Here is a 24329-nt window from a genome sequence, read left to right on the forward strand (position 1 = left end):
TAACTATCTCCTTCTTTAACTGTAAAAGAGTCAAGATAATTATTAAGTACCTAGTGTATGTTAGATTAGTAATTAATTAACAGTGCACAAATGAGGAATAGTTTCAAGTTAAATGCTTGGTAAGAAAATATAATTTTTGCCTATTAACCACATGGAAATCAGTTAATGTCATATATTCTCATATACATGAACACATGTAGATGATACACAATGATTTGTAAACATGTATGCATATATATATACATATATATATGTATATATATAGATAGATGGATGGATGGATGGAGAAATTTCTTATGGGATTAAAGGGAACCCTTAATTGGGAAGCTTCTTCTACTAATACAGGTCAACACCTTCTTTATAACCTACAATTCTTAAGAGTTACCTAGAGCACTGAAAGGTTAATCAACAACAAAGATAATACAGACAGCACGTGACAAGATGTAGAACATGAATCCAGGTCTCCTCGACTCCAAGGTCAACTCTGAAACTACTTTCATGACTCCCTCTGGTTGAATATATATGCTAAAAAAAATTTGTGTTAATAAATTCAGTACATGTTGAGCCTGGCAAGGTAATATATTGTGATTATGGTTAGAACTACCTTGCTCCATAGGCTAATGGTGGATATTTTACTTCTAAGTATTGGAGACTTAGGTCTTTAATGGAACTTAGGAGCTATCTCCCTAATTTAAAAATTGAGAATATTAGGCATAGAAATGTTCACTGAGAGAAAGTAAATTCCAAAGTTGGGATTTGAAGGAAGGTCTTTTGACTTGAAACACAGGAAGAGTTGCAGTTTACAACGCTCTTTAAAAGAGACAGTTGCTCTTAATGAGGATGAGAACCTTCAGGCAAGTACACAAATAAATATGGAGAGGATGGAACTGTCAGAGTAGGAACAATCTATGGATTTATTAATTCTTGATGTATTCATTTAGAAAATGGGGAATAATACCACCTTCACTACGCTCTGTAAATGGTAGTTATGAGCACCATATGAAATAAAACATATAACATTTTAAAACTATATAAATAACTTATCAAAAATTTAATGTGACTTTAAAGGTTTTTGTTTAAAGTTTATATTACGAATGTTAGTAGAATCACGTGGCACTTCTTGTTAAGGCAACCAAGTTTTGGTCTCTAAATCAGGTAATACAAATAAAACTTAGCCACTATAACTACCTTCTGGTGTCTGTGGATAAAGTCCTTCTGCATGAGAAAAATTTACTGTCTCTATGATAGTCTCACAGAAATTACTTACTGAATGTGCATCAATGACAGTCCTAAACCATGGGCAGTTCTCATAAGATAATCTATACATTCTCTGATTGTTTTTATTACTTTAATCAATTTATTTCTTTTTAACATTCATTTTAAAAATTTTGCTTTCTGAATTCTTTTTTTCTTTCAGTCCCTCCCCCACCAATTGAGAAGGCAAGCAATTTATCAATTATATATGTTAATCATGCAAAAATTTCATATTATCCATTTTGCAAGAAAAAGCATAAAAATATAGGAAGTTTAAAAAAATTATATTTCAATCTCCATTCAGAGTCCATCAGTTCTCTCTCTAAAGGTGGATAGCATTTTACATCCTGATTTCTTTAGTTATCTTGGGTAATTGTATTGATCAGAGTAGCTATATCCCATACATTTGATCATCATTACATTATTGTTCTTATTGTATGCAATGTTCTCCTGGTTTTGCTCACTTCCCTCTGCATCAGTTCATACAAGTCTTCTCAGGTTTTCCTGAAACCATCCTGCACATCATTGCTTATAGCAAAATGATATTCCATCACCATTATATACTGCAACTTGTTCTTCTATTCCTTAACTGACGATCATTTCCTCAAATTCAAATTCTTTGTGACCATAAAAAAGTCATTATAAATATTTTTGTACCTATAGGGTTTTTTCCCTTTTTTTTAATCTCTTTGGGATACAGTTGTAGTAGTGGTATTGGAAAGTCAAAGGCTTTGATTATTTTGTAAAATACTTCTGAAGAGTAGCATTTCTCTACATTTCTACTTAGTGACTTTGTTCATAAAGATGTCTTCTTCCCTCATTAAAGTCTCCATTGTCCCCCCCGTAGTTTTTGTTCAGGCTATGAATCTCAAACTTATGTGAATATATAAGGTAGCTTTTTCTTAAATGAAGAAGAACTTACTGAGAAAATTATGGCACAGAAACAAGATGACCATCATCTAAATACCAGAAATATTGGCACTGGGACTATTATACTGAAATCATGGAAATAAAAAACTATGATGATTTGATTAAGACATATTTTAATGTTACCTTCCACAGTGATTAATGGACATAAAATAAGCCAAATTTTTCTCTTTTCTTCCATGGGAAACATTCATTATGGATGATATTACGAATTTGTTAGGAGGTATCTGTCACTAGGTATGGGGAAAATACATAAACAAAGATTATTAAAATCAATACAATGGATAAATAAAACAATTCCTTGCAATACCTGTCCATCTCTTATCCCTCTGCCTTTTTAAAGATTGTACCACATGCTTGCAATACATTTTTTCCCCTCTTCCTCTTCAAATTCTTATCTTCCTTCAAAGCTATCAACAACAGATGCTTTCCTCAATAGGAATGTCTTTTTTTGTTAACTTCTAAATTAATACTGTGTGGAAGTACATGATTAATCAGCCCAAGTATCTTAAGAACAACTACTTTTTTCCTACCCATTCCAATTTCAATGGAGGAAACTGGAGAAGTATAAAATATGTTCTCCCTCCTGGAAGGCAAGAGTTTTCTTATAGAATTAAAAAAAAAGCCTCAAGCCAAACCTCCTAGTCATGACTCCAAGTCAAAAATTTCATGGTATTTCTTAAAGGTCTAATAGAAGCTTTAATGGCAACAATGTGAGGAAAATGAAAGATAATTGGATCAGAACATTCAGGACCTAGACTTGGGAATAGTATTTAGGTGCTATATTTTAAATACCACTGACAATTAGTCATTTGACCTACTTGTTCTGTTCATTCGGTGTAGTATAGTCTGTGTATGAAAGTGGGCAAGAAAACAACAGGACATCATTGCAAGAAGAGTCCTTAGAAATCATAGAATGCAGTCCATTTAATTTGTATTATCCATTAATAACTAAAGATCATAAAGAGTGATTTGATCAATGACACATAGAAAATTAATGGCACCACCAGGGCTCAAATTCACCTCTGATGTGTCAGGACCAGCATTCTTTCAGCTAGTCCACATTATATTCCTCTGTGACCTTTGGACAAAGCATGTTATAAGAGACACTGGATCAATATTAAGTGGGGTTCAAACTACCCTACAAAGTTCTAAAAGATCTTGGCAACACACATACACACACATATGTAAGTATGTATGTATATGTATATATACATATGTGTGTGTATATTCCTTGTATTTCAAGAGAACTGTCAATAAACAATGTACCTCAACCCAAAACGACTAATGAATATAAAATAAGCTGTTATTTTAGTTTGTTTTAGAAGATTATTAGTAGGCAGAGAACATCTCAAGGAATATGCTTAGAATCATAACACTTTTTAATCTGGCATGATTTAGTTTGTCGCACGCATATATATAAACAAGCTGCCTGAACTCAGAGATTCTGTAGGCAATGTCATTTAGCTAGTGCTACACAGGGACCTTCATCTTAATTGAAAGAGCAACAGGGATAAACTCTGGGTAAGTCCAAATCAACACAATCTTGTTGAAGTAATTAAACAACCTACTCCTGTTAATTGAGTAAAACAACTATGACATGTACTGAATTAAGCAAAAAGAGCTGTTAGCAGATTCTCTTCCAATCATTAAAGTTTCTTCTTTGCTCTTGGAGATCAAAGAGACACCAGCCAAATGATCATGTGAGCCCCATGGCCATGATCCCTGGATCAGAGGTGACTTAATGAGGATCTTGTGCAGTCCTGTTTTACTCAAAAAGGTAGACTTTAGAATTTTATTTGAGCACTTTAGCTTCACACTTTCAATTTCTCCAAAGCTAAGAGGTCAACTTTAACTAGTTACTTTTCCTGAGAGTAAATAATCATGAAACATTTATTAAGTGCTTACTATATGCCAAATATTTGGGATGTGAAAAAGAAAAAAAAACCAGTGCTTCAAGGAGCTTACATTCTAAATGGAGAAGAGAACATAACAAAAGAAAGCTAAAAGTAGGCAAAGGGGATGAAGGTCCCTGGTGCTCAATGATGGAGGTCAGAGAAGTTCCAGAGTAGTGCATCCAGGTGAAAAATGAAATGATTGAGCTGAGCTCTTAGTGTAAAAGGCAGGTTTGGAGTTCATGGCTATATCCTCTAATCAGAGTGTCAGAGGGTAGTAATGAGTTGGAGTAACAAAACTGAAGGGAATATGCACAATGAACAGGTTGCCTATCCATTTGGTTGAACTCTACACTTATAATTATTAATTGTAATTATTCTGTATATATTTTAAATATAAAGAGAGAAATAATCAAAGGTCATCATAGAGAGAGGTCTGCTCAAGTTCTACCTGTGACATGAATGTGATTCATGACCTTAGACCCATTATCACTTAATCTTTTATTATCAAAGGCTTTCGTGTAGGGCAATTCATAAATTGGGAGCTCTACACTCAGATGAAATCATGGTTCTGAATGAAAATAAAACAATACAAAACAAGACAAAAAAAACCCTTTCATTTTCATATCAATATTTTAGATCCTTCTGCCTGACAGAGTCAAATATTGGATCCTAGAGGATAGGAGCTATTTTGATCATGTCTCTGTAACCCTAAAACCTGGCTGTATACACGGAAAAGAATAAGTGCTTAAGAAATCTTTGCGAAATTAAATAGCATTTCTTCTGATACCTTTGTCTATCTTACTCACCCCTTTATTTTGTGAACAACCAGAGACAAATTCCTATCACAGATATGCTCTTATGCATATAGGGCTGTGTGGTTCCAAAGTTTTTGATATTTGATACTTTTGGTATAAACTTTTATTAGTGAAAAAGTACATAGCCCCCTTCCCAGGAGCACTATATCTGCAGCCAACCCAGATACCAATCCCAGAACAAATTTGCAAGCTTTAAGACAGGTTGCTTCTCTCAAGCAGCAGGAAAACTATGTACCATGCCAGTATATAACCAAGATTTACTAAATAATGATGGTGTTGAAGAAGAAAAAAAAAGATTCAATAAGTACAATCCCTGTTATTTGGGGATTCTGACAAAATCACCCTGTTGAGATTATAAGACAATATACAAATCGGAAATAACAGCAAAATGTAAAACATTGGACTAGCTGGATCATGAATCAGATATCCTGTTGCTTTTACTATATCATATTGAGAAAGGGTGGCTACATGGCAAAGTGGAACCACTGTGCCTATGAACCCTTAGAGTTTAAACTGACTGATTTTCCTCATGGAATTACATTATGATGGAGTTAAAAGTTAAGGAAAATCTTAGGTGTTATAGTTACCAAAGGTTCTCAAAGTAGTATGCAATATTTTGGGAAGGAAAATTCTAGGGATGCAACAAACTTCACATGACTGAGGATCTTATATGAATGAGTGAATGAATAAAGTAATAGATGTCAGCAAAAGCATTCATTGTGTAAGTTTAGTATGTGTCAAGAGCTGTTCTAAGGGTTACATACACATTCACTTAAACCAAGCCTGCACAACCTAAAGCTTGTGTGCAGGCCGCTTGCAGGAGGCCAGAGGATTTCCTCTACATACAAAGGATGTTTTCCTCTATATTTGTCATGGTGGGTGAGGTGGAGGTAGGTGGAGGCATAGGTTGTATAAGCCTGAATTAAACAAATGAAACCACAAAATTAGAGAAGAATAAAAACTCCTTTAGCATGGACCATTTTTTAAAATAAAGTTTGTACTTTGCTGAATTGAATTATTTTATCATGGATACTCCAATTATAGGCACTAGAATTAAAAAAGAGAATAGTACATATTGCAATTTTCATAATGACTTTATTATATTATTTTCTTTCTCTGTTGATATTTCTACCTTGCTTCTTTCTTCACCAAGATGCAAAGACTAATTCCAATATTCTCCTTACGAGTACTAACACACAAAGACCTGAATCTCTTGAGACTCTGATGGGTAAAATGCTACAATCATCAGCCAAAGGGCCAAGAACCATTTCTCTTTATTCCAATGAACCCACATGGAAGATTTTCTCTAACTCTTCATCTCTTTAGAATTTACATTATAATTCTTTTTCACGGTTTCTGTATTTTGTCACCAGATAGTATTTTCATCTGAAATTAAATACCTGATAATTACATATTTCCCTGCTGAGCAGAATGTTCTTCACAGTCTAATTACATATCCATATAACAGTTAGAGAGAGTTCTGTCACTCTTAATCACCTGGAGAACAGACAGCCTGACATCAGTGGAAGCTCTCAACACCTGCCCTAGTTTATTAAAGGAAAACAATAAAACAACCCATATTTATGATACTGTTTTAGATACTGGAAAATTCCAGTAAGTGAAACAACTACAATGTGAAATTTTCTCAGTTTTATAACTTGTTAACAATTTGTAATTACTAAGATGCAATTAATTCATATAAGGCATATAGTTTTGACTGTGGGATGACATATATGCTGTACAGACAACATTCTTACACATTTACAGCATGTTTACATTGTAATATTCCAGATTTGAAAGAAATATTCAAGAAAACAATCATCTCTTCTAAGTGACTCTACTTTCTCCTATGTTCAGATTCTCCAAGACAAGTCAAGTTCACAAACCTTTGTAAATATGAACCATGTGCCAAGGACCGTGTTAAGAATGAGGATAAAAAGAAGGCAAAAACAGTGTCTGCCTTCAAGGAGGATACAATAAAATGGTGGAGGCAATATTCAGAAAAATATAAAAAAACCAGAGAGAAACAGAATAAACTGGATATTCTTAAACAGAATGCACTAAGAAAAGGAGGCCTATAAAAGTCTTCTCCTAACAGGTAGCAAATAGAGGTGTGAAAGGATTTGAGTTGAGCCTCAAGGAAGTGGTTGAAGTATGAACATTGGATTGGGAGCCACTAATGATCTGGAAATACATTTTGGATTTCTTACGTATGAATTATGAATCCATACAAAAGACATTTAATGTTTCTGGGACATACTTTTCTAAAAATTGATGAATACAAAGGTCTGTTCTTATTCCAAATCCCATAATACAATGTTTCTTTGAATTACTGGAGGTTTTTAAATGTTCAACTCTCAATTATTTGAACTAATAAAATACAGTTGACATTTATTTAAGCACTTAATGTGTGCAGAACTGTGTATAACCTATATCAAATTGTTTGCTCTCTTGGAGAGGGAGAGGGAAAGGAGAAAGACTTGGAACTCAAAATCTTATTAAAATGGATAAGAGTATAATAGTGGAAGAGAGGAAAGAAAAAAAATCTTGGTAAATATTTCTGACTAAAACACAAAAGCATGAACAGACAGTACATTTTTAAATAGGCAACAGTCTATTTTTATTTAATGTCACAATGCATGTAGGTAAGTAGTATGAAATAAAGCTAGAAAGACAAGGTGGTAGCACTGAGGGCCTTGAATTGATAACAGAGGAGTTTCAACATTTTAGGTACTATAATGACATGAACCATTTTTATGGACGGAAGTGACATGATGAAGTCTGTGCATAATAAGGCATAGTCTCTCATGAAGCTCAGTACAAAGGTAGAAAGTGTGGACAAAAGAAGATCTCTTTGGAGGTTATGATGATGATTTCCAAAAGGGGTAATGAGGGCCTATCCAAGGGTGATGACAGTGACAAAGAGAATGAAGAGAAGTGGGATATTAGAAATGTTAGAGAATGAACCAGCAGAGCTCATAACTATAAAAGACAGGAGAAGTGATGTTGAGGGAAGAATAAAAAGATAACGTGGGGGTTTTGAAAATAAAAGACTAAAATTATGGCAGTGAAATTGGCAAAAAAAGCTGTGAATTCAGAAGTAGAAAAAAGTTGAAGGGAAAAGAAAATATTGGTTTTAAAATGTTGAGTTTGAGACACATGTAATATCCAATGAAAGAACAGAAATCAGTAACTGAGTCATCTATAAATAAGTACAATTTGAAAGGATGGAAATAATAGGATTATTAAAGCAGAAGGTACCGAGCCAGAGAGAAGAACAAGTTCCAACCCTTAGAGTAAACTCTCCTTGAAGGACTGAGAAGAGAATGAAGAAGAGAGATAAGTAATAATAAAAAGAAGTAGAATGGGAAGACTACTTTACATCTGAAAGGAAAGGAGAAGAAAACAAAAAGGAAGAAGGTGGGGTTGATGGTTTCAAAAAATTAAGAAAAGCGAAGGAAGATAAAACAGTCAAAAAGACAATAGACTTAGTGTTAGGAAGTGAAAGGAGAGCTTTGAAAAGGCAGTTTCAGTAGAATAGCAGTATACATAACCTTGTATCCCTAATGAGAATTTAAGTCCCTTCAGAGCACTGACAATTTTTGCTTTTTCTTTGCATTTCTAATGGCTAGCATGGTGTCTGGCATATAATAAATGCTTATTAAATATTTGTTGGTTGATTCCTGAATCAATTCATTGATAGATGATTTTTAAAGTTTAATTGTAACTGACTCAATGCTAAATGAAAAGTAGAACATAGATTTAATGGTGCAATGGGACTCAGAGTTTTTTGAATGAGTTAATAAAAAAAATATTTTTTAGCTAGATGACACATTACATCACATTCAACCTCTACTCACAACAAAAACTAAGATGAAAGTTTCAGTTATCTAGAGCTGGAAAGGACCTCAAAGGCCATCTAGTACAAACGCTGTTTTAAAAAATGATGAAATGGAGATGCAGGGAATTTAACAGTCTTCCCTAATATAAAAGATTCAGTGAGTAACTAAGACTGAATCTGAACCATGACCTGCTGAATCTGGATTCAATATTTTTTCCTCTTTACTATAGAACCTCTGAGTAAATACAACAAGAATAATTTAAGATTACATTTGTACATCAAATTTTATAAAGGAGTTTCCTAATTCTTATCCTCTAAGATCAGTAGTAAGTGCATGTATTATTCCACACTTTCCACATAAGGAACCTGACAGTGATGAAGGTTAAATGACTTCACAGAGCTTAGTAACACTGAAGACAAAATTTTGTCCAGGTATCCAAACTCTAATTTGAGGATTCTTTCTAGTAACAATATTCATTCTCTAAGATGAGACTCGTAAAGAAATTGATTCATGTCTTCAACTATTAGAAGAATTAATTCTATTGGGAAGAAAGATGACACTTGCCTGACAAAGAATACAGAAGTAGTACATAGAAGTGGAAGCTCTAGAAAAGGAAATGAATTGATGAAACAATAAGCTTTTTAGCAATCAGAGCTATCCACATTAGGAACTGAGTGTTTTCATAAGTAAAACCTTTTTTATTAGTGGAAGGCACAGAATGGGCAAGAGATAAGTACTAGTAGACAGAGTGATAGAGAGGATTATAGTTTAGGTAGAGATTGCCCATTCAAATGGGATTCCAGATGACCACAGATTACTTTAAAGTCTAAAGAGAAGAAATCCAATATAATATTGAAAAAAGACTCACATAAATAAAAATATACACCATGCTTGAAATGTTGCTCACAAATTTTAATTATCTTAAATTAACCCTTTGACCCAGCAATAGTACTTCTAGGGCTATATCCCAAAGAGATCACACAAATGGGAAAAGGACCCACATGTACAAAAATATAGCAGCTCTTTTTGTGGTGGCAAAGAATTGGAAATTCAGAGGTTGCCCATCAATTAGGGAATGGCTGAACAAGTTGTGGTATATGAATGTGATGGAATACTATTGTGCTATAAGAAATGATTAACAGGCTGACTTCAGAAAAACCCGGAAAGACTTACATGAACTGAAGCTGAGTGAAGTGAGCAGAACCAGGAGAACATTGTACACAGTAACAGCCACGTTGTGCGATGAGTAATATTGATAGACTTAACCCTTCTCAGCAATACAAGGATTTAAGACATCTCCAAAGGCCTCATGATGGAAAATGCTATCCACAACCAAAGAAAGAACTATGGAGTCTGAATGCAGATCGAAGCATACTATTTGCTCTTTTTTTCCTTCTGTTGTGTTTTGTTTCCTCTTTCTGGGGGTTCCTCCTATTGGTTCTAGTTCTTACCTAAAACATCATTAATGTAAAAATATGTTTAATAGGAATATATATGTATAGCTTATATCAGATTGTGCGCCATCTTGGGAAGGGAGGTGGGAAGGGAGAGGGAGAAAAATTTAAAACTCAAAAGCTTATGGAAGTGATGGTTGATAATTCAAAATAAATTAATTAAAATTTTTAAAAAAGAATTATCTTAAATAAAAAATCTAATTATTTTTTCTTTCACAAACTGAAGAAAAATAAGAGATACATTTATGATATACATTATGTCTAATTATTAATTTTTGTTCTAGACTTATGAATTCATAAGTGTAGGAAGTTCTTAGAGAGGAAACTCAATCACTGAAGCCAACAGTATCCTATACCAACAAATATCTTGCAACTAATTTGTATCTACCTTCAATAGTAGGTGCTTTTTCAAATAGAATGGCAACTCCATGACTGCTTAGATGCATTCACTTTTGTCATAAAATCCTCAGCATTTAGATAAATGTAGGGTTTTAATAAGGGCTTGTGGATTTATTTTTATGAATAAAGATGAGTATTCTGCAATATACAGTCCTAGAAAGTTTTCTCAGGAATTGATGTTATGAGAATCGCCCAAGCCACATTCACACAGTTAGCATGCGTATGAAGCAAGCTTTACACCCAGATTTCTCTGACTTGACATTTGGCTCTCTGTGCAATAGACCATGCTGCCAATACAATTATGGTTATTATTATCTCTTAATGGACAAGTTTCTGGGGTTTTTTGTTCATTTATGTTTATTTTTGCAATTTTTCATTGGCTCGGGGAACTTTTTTTCATCTAAGAACTGATTGGCATCATTTCAACATCAATCAGGCAGTAGCAAATTTCAGGATTTGTTTAAAACTGAGTTACTAACAAATTCCTGTCTTCCACAATTTTTTGGTTTATTTGGAAAGCAATTCAAGTCTCATGCTCAAGATAACACAACCACAGCATTACCAAAATATGAACTTATTTGTGTGGATGGTATACAAGATTTAAACATTGTAAGAGAAACAAAGTCAGAAAAATAATTTTTGAATGTCAAATGAAACATAACTGTGAATACTTTGTCAGGGTTCTTTTTTTTTTAATTTAAAAGAACATAATTCTTGTTAGAAAAAAGTCATAATGAATCTAAAGAAATGTCATTTGATCATCTACAGAAGTTTCTAATGAGAAAATGAAATCTTTCATGCAACTTTTCTACCATATTAGTTGTTTGTTTGTGTGTATGTGTGTGTTTGTGTTTTTACTTTGTGGGGTTTTTTTTTTGGTAGAAGCAGGGCAATGTTATTTCATAAAGGGGATTCTATTCCTTTCACAAAGCTCCATTTACTCATGGACATATGCAAACATACTACAAGATACTTTTAGAAAACAGACCAAAAGGCACTGAGATAGTCACATAATAAATAAGTATGAGAAATAGGATTTGATTAAAAGACTTCCTGACTCTGATGCTCTCTATTCATTATTCTGTATTGTCTCATACAACAATTCACATTTCTATCATGATTTAATGTTTAAAAAATACTTCCTCACAATCACTTTTTTGGTAGTTAAAATATAATTTTCTTTGCTTCATTCTGAAAAACAGATTTTAAATGTCTTTCCAACACTCACATTACTTATGTCTGAACTTGAAAACACACATCAAGATTTAATGTGTAGCAATCTATCTAATATATGACATAGAAAACTTACATGATGTTGGAAATACTATTAAGGAAACTCCCAATTTATGTCAATGTGATTTTAGTATATTTAGAGGTTTTTTTAGTGTTAATATTCCGTGAATGGCATATACCATGCTGCGTGCATGTTGTACATCATTGCTATAGCAACTGGCATGTAATGCTGGGAATGTGATCAATGAAACTCAAAATGCTATCCTTTTTTCTTTTTTTTTGCAGAACACTGAAATGTAGAAACCTATGTGAATCCTATGAATCTCAAAGCATGTTCCCCAATGAAAGCATTGATTAAGGCATTGAAAAGCAAAGAAATATAGAAAACTTTGAGAATAATGAACAAAAAGTTCTAGCTAATTAGTGTTTTAATCTAATACACTGAAATTAAGATATGTTCCAATATTTTACTAGGTTTTAAAAGCATCAACTTTTATTGTCATAATAAAAATAATAAGTTTATTCCCTAAGTGAAAACAAATTTTATAAGGGATGACTGAATTCTATATTAAATCAGTAGGTTTCTATGCTAGCCAAATGAAGTTTTGCTATATTGATACATCCTATTTTGGGGGTGGAAGAGTTTATAAGATATGGTATGAAGAGTATGATAAAGTAATTTTTCCATCTAAAGCCTGATAGGAATAAGAAAGGAGGCTATGTCATACTAATGTTTCTTTTTGCAAGAAACAAAAATATTTTTAAATTTCTATCTAAAACAACCAAAAATATCTTATTCCAGGACAATTTTATAAAATAATTGTCAGACTACAGGTGAACATTACCTGAAATATTCATCTGCTAACTCAGCAGAAGGGGAAAAAGAGAGTCTCATAGATTCACTATTTTGATTCAGTAATGCCTTGCAGATACACTATAAAAATTTTTAAAAACTAATAGTAATAGCTAACATTTATATATTGTAATTGATATATATCAGGCAGAGTACTAAATGCTTTGCATTTATTATCTCATTTGATTTTTGCAGCAGCACTACGAGGTGGGTGTCATTATTATCAGCATTTTACAGATGAGGAAACTGAGTGATATTTGGTGATACTTAAGGGACATACAGTTAGTGTCTGAGGTCAGATTTGACCTCAGGTCTTCCAGTATCCAGGGAGAGAACTCTATCCCCTGATCACCTGTTTGCCATATTACAGTAAGGAAGTTAAAAGGAAAATGAAAATATATGAATATCTGAAGACGCAAAGGACCCTAAGAATTCCTCAAAAGCATGGAACAAGATGAAGGTGTTCCCACATGGTTAAAGAGAGAAATAAGAATCATGAATGCAGAATTTGAGGCCTGTACAACAGAAACAATTGGCAGAATAGACACACTTGAGTATCCAATGACAAGTATTTCCAAGGAAACAAAAGGGAGACAGATAGGGAATGCAAACACCCAGAAGGAAAGGAGAAATCAGAAAAAAACTCAATAGAGTTAAAAGAAAACATGACATTGAAGAAATCAAACAGATTAATCAGGATGAATAGAGACAAGTTAATGATCATCTTTCTTCCAGAATCAAATGACAAAGCAAAAACCCAAACACTATAATGTGCAAAATGATACATCCACAACCATACACACACCACACACACAACAACAATAACAATGTAGAACTTCTGAACACAAAAAAAGACAGTTAATCTAAAGATCGCAGCCTAAAAAATAAAAATAGGAAAAAAATATATGCTGCAAACTACAAGACAGCGGTTAAAATAAACAATTCCAGTGAGAGACAAAAAAAATTGTTCTAATATAAAGTAAAATAAATTAAAATACCATGAATATTTTGCTCCCATCAAAAACACAGAACTGAATAAAAAACAAGTTCCAAGCAATAAAGAAACTAAAGATAAAACTGAAGGTAAAATATCTGGTAAAACTAATCCTAGGTGGGGAAAGATGGATAATAAATAAAATAATGCCATTTGAAGCATTAAAAAACATAGAAGTAAACAGCCAAGAGAAAAGAAGTACAAGAAAAGTAAACAAACAAAGCAACTAAAGAAGGCAGAAGCAACAATTAAATTACACCAGGAAGAAAAAAGGATGAAAAAAAACTAGAAAGAGAAAGACATTTGTTGGGATTAAAACAATAACAAAATAACAATAGAGACCAGTAAGATATTTTATTCTAAAAATACACAGAGAATATAATGAAAGTGAATCTTAAATGAAAGAAGTATTGGTGGAGAAAGTAACTTCCAATTTCAGTAGACTCAAAATCAAAACACACTGCCTACAGATCTATCATTTGTGTCTCTGAATGCGTGTGTGTGCCTGTGACAAGAAATTATAAAATAGAAAAGAGGAAAGCCATTCCTGGTCTGGCATCATGGTAGTGCAAATGATCTACTGGGTTTTTTTTTCTAAAATTTATCCTGTATATATTGTTTGTCCATGATTATCTGAATTCTGTCTCATATTAGACTATGAGATCTGGAGAGAATGGATTTTCTTTCATCTTTTTTTTGTATTTTCACTGCTGAGTTTAGTTAATAAATGTTTTTTGATTGACTAACTGATGAGAGAAAGAATATAGAGTGGGAATATGATGGAAGATGTGGAATGTATGCTAATTAAGTTAATGTCAATGATGAGGAGAAAATTACTCTTAAGAGTCCCTCAGAAAAAGATAACTTGGGAGAGGTTGGAAAAGAAAGGGATTAAAATTTCATTTGAGTGATGGGTAAGGGTCATCTTCTAATGTACCCTGAGATATAGAGGAGAAATAATGAAGAAAATGTAGGAAAGCATTTTTTTTTACAAAAAGGTAAAGAAAATGTAAAAGAAAAAAACAAAAAAGGAATTGAAGGTAAGGAAAGGTGGGGTGATTTTAATTAAGTTTTTAACTAAGAAAAAAAGGGGAAGATTTCAATAACTCAATAAAAACATAGAAACAAAAAGGAAAAATAATTTATATAAAGCTCAAAAACTAAGGGAAAGGATAAAATGAGAGTGGAGGCAGGGATTAAGGAAGTCAGGAAAAGAGCCTATGGGAAAAAGGAGATCATAATGAAGATGTAGTAAAAACAACTGAAGAGACAAAGTATTGTCTTTACGGAGGAAGAAGAAGACAAAATATATAATTAGGGAGAGATAATATTAGAGACAAATGGAGTGAATAAAAAGAGAGTATAAAGAACAAATATAATTTAAGTGTCAAAAGAGTTGAATAAATATAAAACAATCCTTTACAATGAAAGATAGCGAAAAACTGTAGAAGAAAACATGTCCCACAATCAGTTACTCCCCTGAAACACACTTAAAAAGCAAATGCACAAAATAAAAATGAGAGATTAGAAAATTTACAATGTATTCGAGGTATCCCCAAAAAGCAGGAGTTGTAATCATGCTACCAAAAATTACCTGAGACAGAGAGAAATGAAAAGAGCCCAGAAAATAATATAAACAACTAATTACAATATAAATGGGAAGAATAAAGAAAACAATCAAAAATGAATGTTGGAAAAATAAAAAGAACAAGCAGAGTTCCAAATAGAAGAAATGAGAAGAAAATCAACACTGCTATTTTGCAGTTATATATGGGATTGTTGAATTCATTAATCAGTTTTTTTTTTCTTTTACCAAATGCACATTTTTTAAAAAGAATTTTTTTTTGTTATATAGGATGACTTGGTCCTGGTAGAGAGAGCAATACCAGAAAAAAATTTAATGATCTGTATCTCAAACTAGATGTCCAGTAGTCATCATAAATTCAATGTATCCAAAATAGAACTCATTTTCTTTCTCCTTAAACTGTCCTACCATCCCAAATTCCCTATTATTATAGAGAGTAACACCATGGTCCCAATATTGCAGGCTTAAATCTAAAATTCTCACTATCTCTCACCTGCTATATCTAATCAGTATTCAAGGCCTATAGATTTTACCTTTATAACATCTGTAGAATATGTCCCCTTTTCTCCTCTGATACTGCAACCACTCTAGTCCTGGTCCTTATCACTGCAAACCAGAAACACTGTAATAGACTAAAATTCAGGTCCGATCAACAGACACCCCACCACCATTTCTCACACACACACACACGCACACACACACACACACACACACATTTGAAGTAGCCTTTGATTGCCTCCAAGATAAAATATAAAATACTCTATTTGGCATTCAAAGCCCTTCAAAACCTAGTGCCCTTCTACCTTCCAAGTCCTCTTGCACATTACTCCCTGACAAAGGATCCACCAATTAAGAACCGTCTGACAAGAGCATCAGCCTGCTAGGAGGCTTTGTCCACTATGGTGAAGTAATCAATGACTTTATCACATTCAAAGCTTTGTCACTGGGACCAAAAAGCATGCCCTCACCCTGAGAAAGTTTTTGCTGGTACATATTGAAAATGATACCCGGGAGAAGATTGACTTGAAGTTTATTTATACCACCTCTAAATTTGACCATGGCTGGTTCCAGACTATAGAAGAGAAGAATGCTTTAATGAGATCATGCAAAAAGGACCATGTTACTAAAGAAAAGCTGCCTAATGTTTCCAGACAAACTTGGAGCTCATGAATTTTCAATAAATTGAAATTATTTCCAATACTAAAAAACTCCATAATTCTAAAGGCCAGAAAGTTACCATTGATGTATACTATTCAATGAATTAATAAAAAAAATTCTCATGTTGATCACTCAAAATCATACCACTGTTTTGAGGCATGGGATTTAGGAAAGGAAAAAGTACAATTGAAAACATCACATAGTCCTCTAATTGCGCTCATTGCATCTGTTAAGGTTGAAACTTAAAGACTTAAACATAAACTATTTTTCTTAAAAGAATCACTGTAGTATACTTTTGGCTCTGCATGATACCTACCACACCTTACAACCATATGGTAACTCTCCTTGACAAAGAATAAAATAGCCATACAAAACTCTGCTCCACAAAGACCAATATTATTATTACTATTACAATATATTACTTCCATTAGGATTCACATTAAGATGACCAAAAGGCCATAAAGGACACCAACTATCACATATATTAACATAGAAATAATATCAACTTGGCACTGGATCACACAATGTCCAAGAAATGCAAAGTGAAACATCATAAACATGTTCATCTAGCACAAAACTGGTCAAACTTGCAGTCACAAACCAATAACCACTGAAATAGCTGATTAAATAGGGAATGCAGCACTAACACAGATGAACAGGTCAGAAGATTGCCCTAGAAACATGACTAGAAATGGGCCAGTAAAGAAAACCCAGAGAAAGCTTCTGAACAGGAGTGTTCCATGATGACCTGGAAGACCATAGAATTCTGAATGATATTAATTTGATTTTAAACACACAAGGTACAAAATAAACCAATGTTAAGATCACACAAAACCACGTAAGGATCAAATACAGCCTGAGTCACCTATGTAAGAGTGTGGGAAGTTGTAAAGCTTACCAGTGGTACAAAATCCAAAATGAGGACCTCAAGGTGAACACACAAGCAAACAGAAGACAATGAATGTAATTAAGAAATGTTATTGGTTAAAAGTTACCTAAAAGTTAAAACAAGAAGAAAGAAAATTTATAAAAACAACAATAAGACTCTAAGAGAAAAAAGGATTATCTTGGTCAAAATAACAATAAGAGTACCTGCAAAATAAAGAATAGATTTAAAAAGTGGGAACTGTAAGTAAAATGAATGCTCCACTGAAAAGAATAGAAAGGAAAATGAATAAGTTGTTCAAAAAGGTACAAAATCTTGAAAAATGTTATTTCTGTGAAAATCAGGAGGTAACAAAGATAGATTGATACAATGTTACAAATGTATTTCAACACAAACAATAACAGAAAAATTTAAAATGTAAATGTTGATCTCATATCAAACAGCTAACTTCAAAAATCATTCAAAAATCATTTAAGAATCATCAGTTTAGCCCAAAGGGCAATCAAACTGTGCATACCCTTTGATCCAGCAATACCACTACTAGGTCTATATCCCAAAGAGTCATTCAAAAGAGAAAAGGACCTACATGTACAAAAATATTTAAAGCAGCTCTTTTTGTGGTGGACAAGAATTGGAAGTCGAAGGGATGCCCATCAAATGGGGAATGGCTGAACAAGTTCTGGTATATTAATGTAATGGAATACTATCGTGTGCTATAAGAAGTTATGAGCAGGCAGATTTCAGAAAAACCTGGAAAGACTTACATGAACTGATGCTGAGTGAAGTGAGCAGAATCAGGAGAACATTGTACACAGTAATAGCAATATTATGCGATTATCAACTACGATAGACTTAGCTCTTCTCAGCAAAACAATTATCTAAGACAATTACAAAAGACTCATGGTGAAACATGCTATTCACATCCAGAAAAAGATCTATGAAATCTGAATGCAGATCAAAGCATACTATTATGACTTTTTCTTCATTTTTTTCATGGTTTTTCCCTTTTGTTCTGTTTCTTATTTTGTAACATGACTAATGTGGACATATTTTAACATGATTGCACATGTATAACCAATATCAGATTGCCTTTGTCTTGGGGAAGAGTTAGGGAAGGGAGAAAGGGGGAAAATTTGGAGTTCAAAATCTTATAAAAAGGAATGCTGAAATTTATCTTTACATGTAATTGGAAAAAATAAAATACTATTTATTACAGTATCAACAGATCACTAGAAAACCATAAAAACTCCAAAGCTCACAAAACTATAGGACAGCTTATTTTAAAAAATCATAAGTGAAAAGTAAAAAAAAAATTACTAAAGTCTCTAGCCATTTCTTCCTAAAAGAAAATGAAAAATGAACCTTCCAAAAAAGTCACAGCCAAAATTTATGTTTTCCAATTCAAAGAACAAGCACTCCAATCATCAAAAAGTCTCATAGTGGTATATAGAGTCTATGCACATTCTTCCTATGAGGCTGAAAGAAAATCTTTTAAAAGAGAATTTTCTGTAGAGTTCCAACAATTTTTCTGGAAAGTGAAAACTAGAACATAGGACACTAGTTTATAAAGCTAAATATAGCTGGCAAAACTTATCTACAAATTTTAACAATTAACTTTTATCTACTCAGCAACTCTAGAAAGAGACTGCAATTATTATCACCATTTACCAGAGGTGGAAAATAAAGCCAAGGAGATTAAGTGACTTTTCTGGGATTACAAAGATAGTTCATGTCTATGGGAAGATTTGAACTCAGGTCTTCCTGACTTACAGCCCCAAATTTTTACAAATTGTTGTAATAGCTTCTAAGGAGCTATAAATAAGGAACTGGAACAAAGAGATGGGCAGATTGGTTAGAACATAGAGATTGAGAAGGAGAGCAAAGAACTGAGCTTGTAAAGACTACTTGGTGTCAGGAATGGATTTAATGCCAGTTTTGGAAATTTGTATTTTATCCTAGAGGGAATAGAGAACAACTTGAGTTTTTGGTGTAATGGAACACTTGTATGAGTTGTAAGCAACAAAAGCAATATTCAAGTTTTTTTTTCTCTACTTATAGATCCAATGGTTTTTCTACTAGTCCAAAATGCCATAAAGAAAATTACATTCTCACAAGTGCAAGAATTTGAACTTCTCAAAAATATGAATATGAATATAAATATAAATATAAATCTCATTTTCATGCAGATTTCAGATTTAAAAGCCTGTAAACATAGTCTAGATTCTTAATTTCATTACTGAAAATAGGTACAGTCTGTCAACTGAAAACATGCATGGCTTCCTTCCACAAAGTCTTATTATGTGTGAGAAGTAAATGAGCATGAAATAGAATTTGGAAAATATTGCCCCAAAACTCAAGTTGGTAATATACTTCTATAATCTAATATATAGAAAATGTTGAGGGGAGGGATCTGAAAATGATTCTATAACAGTTGCCTTGTGGTAGAAGGAGTTTTTATTTCTCTCAATTCAGAGATAATACTCATTTCTCCCCAAATTTACTTTTACCAGAAATATTATGGTGGGGAAAACAGTAATTCTCCTAAAATGTAATAGAGATAAAGTAGGTCATTTGTACTATCCTGAAATAGCCCCGGGACTCACAGTGCCCAGATACATTTCCTTTTCAAACCATAAGAAGTAATTTCAGACAACTCCAGAAGAAATTGGTTGTTCCCCATCCATTATGTTACCAAATCACCCAGATACAGTTGTCCTTTCAAGTATAATCATATTAACAATGTCAAGTTATTACTGATACCAGGTCTACCTCCTTAACAAGAAACATTGGGCCCTAACATGATCAATAGCATAGAAGATTTGAAAGCAGGAAGAATTTGATTTGAATATTCCTGCATAGACTGTGTGATTTTGAGAAAGTCACCTAAGTTCTTTATGTCTCAGGTTCCTCACTTTAAAAAAGGAATATTAACCATTCCTACCTCACATGGTTTCAATGAGCTGCAAATGACAGAAAGTAGTGGAAGTGTTTTACAAACATCAAAGTAATTATAAGCTATTGTTTTTATTGCTGTCATGATTGTATATCTTAGAACATCCTTTGTAATTATAATTGATGTCACCTCAAGTTTCAAAATAAAGTATCAAAACTTGTGCACTGATTAGACAATTCTAGCCTTAATAATACAGGGTTTGCTTTGGCAGCTCATATGCTAAAATTAGAATGGCGCAAAGATTAGCATGGGCCCTGTGCAAGGATGACATGAAAATTTGGAAGCATTCCATATTAGACTTGGAAAAAAATTTAAAGTAAATTTCTCTGATAAAGGCCTCATATGTTAAATATATAGGTAACTGAGCCAAATTTATTAAAATAAGAGCCATTTTCCAATTGATAAATGGTCAAAGCATATGAACAGGTAGTTTTCAAAAGAAGAAATAAATTATCAATAGTCACATGAAAAAATGCTCTAAATCAGTATTGATTTGAGAAATAAAGTTGAAACAATTCCAAAGTACTACTTCATACCTAACAGAGTAGCTAGCATGACAGAAAAAGGAAATATTAAAGCTGGAGGGGACATGGAAAAGTAAAAACTCTAATGCATTGTTGGTGGAGTCATAACCAGTCCAACGATTCTGGAAAACATATCAGAAAGATATAAAATTGTGCATACCTTTTAATAGGAATATTACTATTAGGTTTGTATCCCAAAGAGAAGAAAGAAAGGAGAAAAAGACCCATATGTACAAAATTATTTATAATGGTTCTTTCTGTGGTGGCAAAGAATTAGAAATCAAGGGGATGCCCATCAATTGGGGAATGATTGAACAAGTTGTGACATATGAATGTAATGGAATACTATTGTGCTATTAAGAATTGTTGAGCAGGATGGTTTCAGAAAAACCTGGGAAGTCTTATGTGAACTGATGTAAAGTAAAGTAAGTAGAACCAGAACAATGTAAATAGTAACAGCAATATTGTAAGGATAAGCAACTGTGAAAGACTTAGCTATTCTGATGAATTATCCAAAATAATTCAAAAAGAGCCATGATGAAAAATGCTATCCATGTTCAGAGACAGAACTGATTACCTCTGAGTGCAGATCGAAGCATACATTTTTCACTTTATTTTTCTCCTTTTTTTTGTGTGTGTTTTCTTTTGCACCATGGGTACTATGAAATTATGTTTTCCATAACTTTATATGTATAATTGCTATCATACTACTTACTTAACCAATGGGTATGGGAAGGGTTTGAGGTGAAAGAGAGAATTTGGAACCTAAAAAGTTTTTAAAATGAAATGTTAAAAACATTTAAAAAATGTAATTGAAAAATACTAGTGAAATAAAAATACACTAAAAAAATATGGTATAGTAGAAATAGTACTGAGTTTGGAATACCTCTAGTAAAATCCTAAATGAGCCACTTACAAATGCTTTCCACATCATAGCAAATTGCCTCCTGCTTGGCTTTTCACTCTTCTGAGTATACTCAAAGAACAATTCTTAGTAAAGCCTTTTAATGAAATAACAGTTTAACAAATATAATAACAAGAGCATTACTTCCCATAAAACGTGAGCTCTGTATTTTACAAATACACAAACTCTCAGGAGAAAGAGTAGAAATACATAGTGATTGCTTACGGGGCATAAATAGACAATAATTAGACTCTAGGTCTATTCTACCAAGTCATATAAGCACTAGCTTTCTGTATCTCACACTCAGAATTCTAGGTATAATGCCAAACAATCATATTGTCCTTTAGCTCCAATAGATTAAAAACCAAATTCCAGTATTATCCCAACAGAAATCACCAATTACATTTAGAATCATTCCTATATCATTGATTTACTAAGAGATTATTGATATCTCAAAGATATCATTGAAAACAATTAGTATTAATTTTACCTTTTACAAAGGGATATTTAGAAGAAAAAGAGACTATAAATACCATAATGGTTTTAGATAACAGAAAAGGACATTTTGAAACTTGATACAGCCTTACATTGATAGATTAACAGTAAACAAACAAACAAACAAAAAAACCAACAAATCTTTAGTGCACATAATAGGAGTTAAATATCTTTAGATACCACTAGGTGTTTAGAAACTACATTGGGGAAAATTTCTCTTCTCTACCTCAAACATTGACATTATAGGTTTCAATCTTGCTTATTGAAGGTATCTCCAGGAAGGATACCTTTATGCAAACAAGTAATTAGTAACATAAAATCTAATTGATAAAGACAATCAAATACAGAAGAGTACAGGGATTAAAGAGAACAAAGCTTCTCAAACATACCTCAATAAGACAACAATCAAGACTAGTAAGAGAAGATAAATGGGAACAATTAAGGAAAATAAAAACAAATAATAGTTTTCTATGAGCAGAAATACAATAAAATTGAATGATATTACAGAGAAACAGAATCAGCTAAAGAGGCAGTAGTGAAATTCTGTCATTCAATTGTTTCATTAATGCCTGACTTTTTGTGACCCAATTTGGGGTTTTCTTGGCAAAGATACTAGAGTTCTTTGCCCTTTCCTTCTCCAACTCATTTTAATAATGAGGTACTGAGGCAAACAGGGTGAAGTGACTTGCCCAGAGTCACACAGCTAGCAAGTTTCTAAGGCCATATTTAAACTCTGATCTTCTGACTCCAGGGCTAGCACTCTATTCACTGCGCCAGATTTCTGTGACTGCCAAAAAAAAAAAAAACAGCAAAAAATATACCAAAAGATGGTTACAGGTATTCCACATTCAATAAAAATTAGAAAGAATTTGCAATTGTAATAAAATCAGAGGACTAAAAGAAACCTGAGGTTAAAAAGAAATTAATTCAGAACTAAAATATTATCTTAAAAATGAATGAAGGGGCAACTTGGTGGTACAGTGGACAGAGCACTGGCTCTGAAGTCAGGAGAACCTGAGTTTAAATCTGACCTCAGACACTTGACACTTAATAGCTGTGTGATGCTGGGCAAGTCACTTAACCCCATTGCCTAGACAAAAGGGAGAAAAACGAATGGAACAGGAAGGAAATAAATAAGATAAAGAGGGTAGAAATATTAATAGAAATAGGGACAAATTTCCCACGCTGGAAAATGCAACTGCACAGCACACAAGAGTGAATAGCTGAAAAAAAGATTCTCCAATAACTTAATTTTTCACATTCTTATGGAGTAATAAAATATTTATGCATAAAAACATTGATGACATCATAAAAAAGCTGTTTTAGGATTATGACATCAGAAAGGAGCTAGAACTATAACAGAAACAAGATACTGTAATTCAGGAAATTTTCAAAAAGCTTCTCAGAAGTAAAAAGAGAAACCATGAGATTGAAATATGCAAGAATCTAACATTCATCATGCCTGGTCATATCACAGTTCGAACTCCACAATTTCAATTTTTTTAGGCTAAAAACTATGAGATCACATCATCATATATACTACATGCCTAGGTAACACCTTCTGAAATCTTACTGGAATGACAGGTAGGATCCCCCACAGGGCAGTTATTAAGTGGTAACAGAAAATAAGACGATCCACAGAATTTGGATGGTACCTATAATGTTATGTCCTCCATCGATTATAACTCAGTCAGAGTTACTTTTTTGAACAAGCATATAATAAGAACATTCCACCCAGAAGACTGTGACGAAAAATCTTCAACCAATACATAAAAAAATTCAGAGGAAAGTAGGTTCAAGCATACATGTGGGAGAATCCACAATTTCTAGAAATCATTTTCTGCTATTTTGGGATTATTTATGAAATTTCCCTTATCCAATACATACATTTTCTGATGGGCTCTTTGTATAGTCATGAAGTTACCATTTGACATTATTCTATTTTTTTTCTTAGCTCCAAAGGTAGATATGACCAGTGCAGTCAGAGCCTCTACTGCTCCAAGTACAAGATAATAGCAAACTGATGAGAAAGAAGTCTGAAACCTTCAATCCTCAAAAGTACATATGATTCTTCTCTGTACTGAGGTTAGGAAAGAGGAGAGCAAAGCTGATGCTCTCTCCTCTCCTGACTGCTATGACCAAGTAATTAATTTTC

At 33.0% G+C, this 24329-nt stretch overlaps 1 protein-coding gene and 1 non-coding gene across 2 annotated transcripts in view; one reads left to right on the forward strand and one right to left on the reverse strand.

Moving 5' to 3' along the window:
- FSTL4 (follistatin like 4) overlaps positions 1-24329 on the reverse strand; it is a 772743-nt gene that overhangs the window by 455779 nt on the left and 292635 nt on the right. The gene's annotated exons all lie outside the window — the stretch shown is intronic.
- On the forward strand, positions 20447-20549 carry LOC114033687. Its single transcript, XR_003568011.1, has one exon. It is a non-coding gene; the product is annotated as a U6 spliceosomal RNA (small nuclear RNA).

This window comes from Vombatus ursinus, unplaced genomic scaffold (assembly GCF_900497805.2).
Source record: "Vombatus ursinus unplaced genomic scaffold, bare-nosed wombat genome assembly UNPS02007284.1, whole genome shotgun sequence".
NCBI classification, from domain to species: Eukaryota; Metazoa; Chordata; class Mammalia; order Diprotodontia; family Vombatidae; genus Vombatus; species Vombatus ursinus.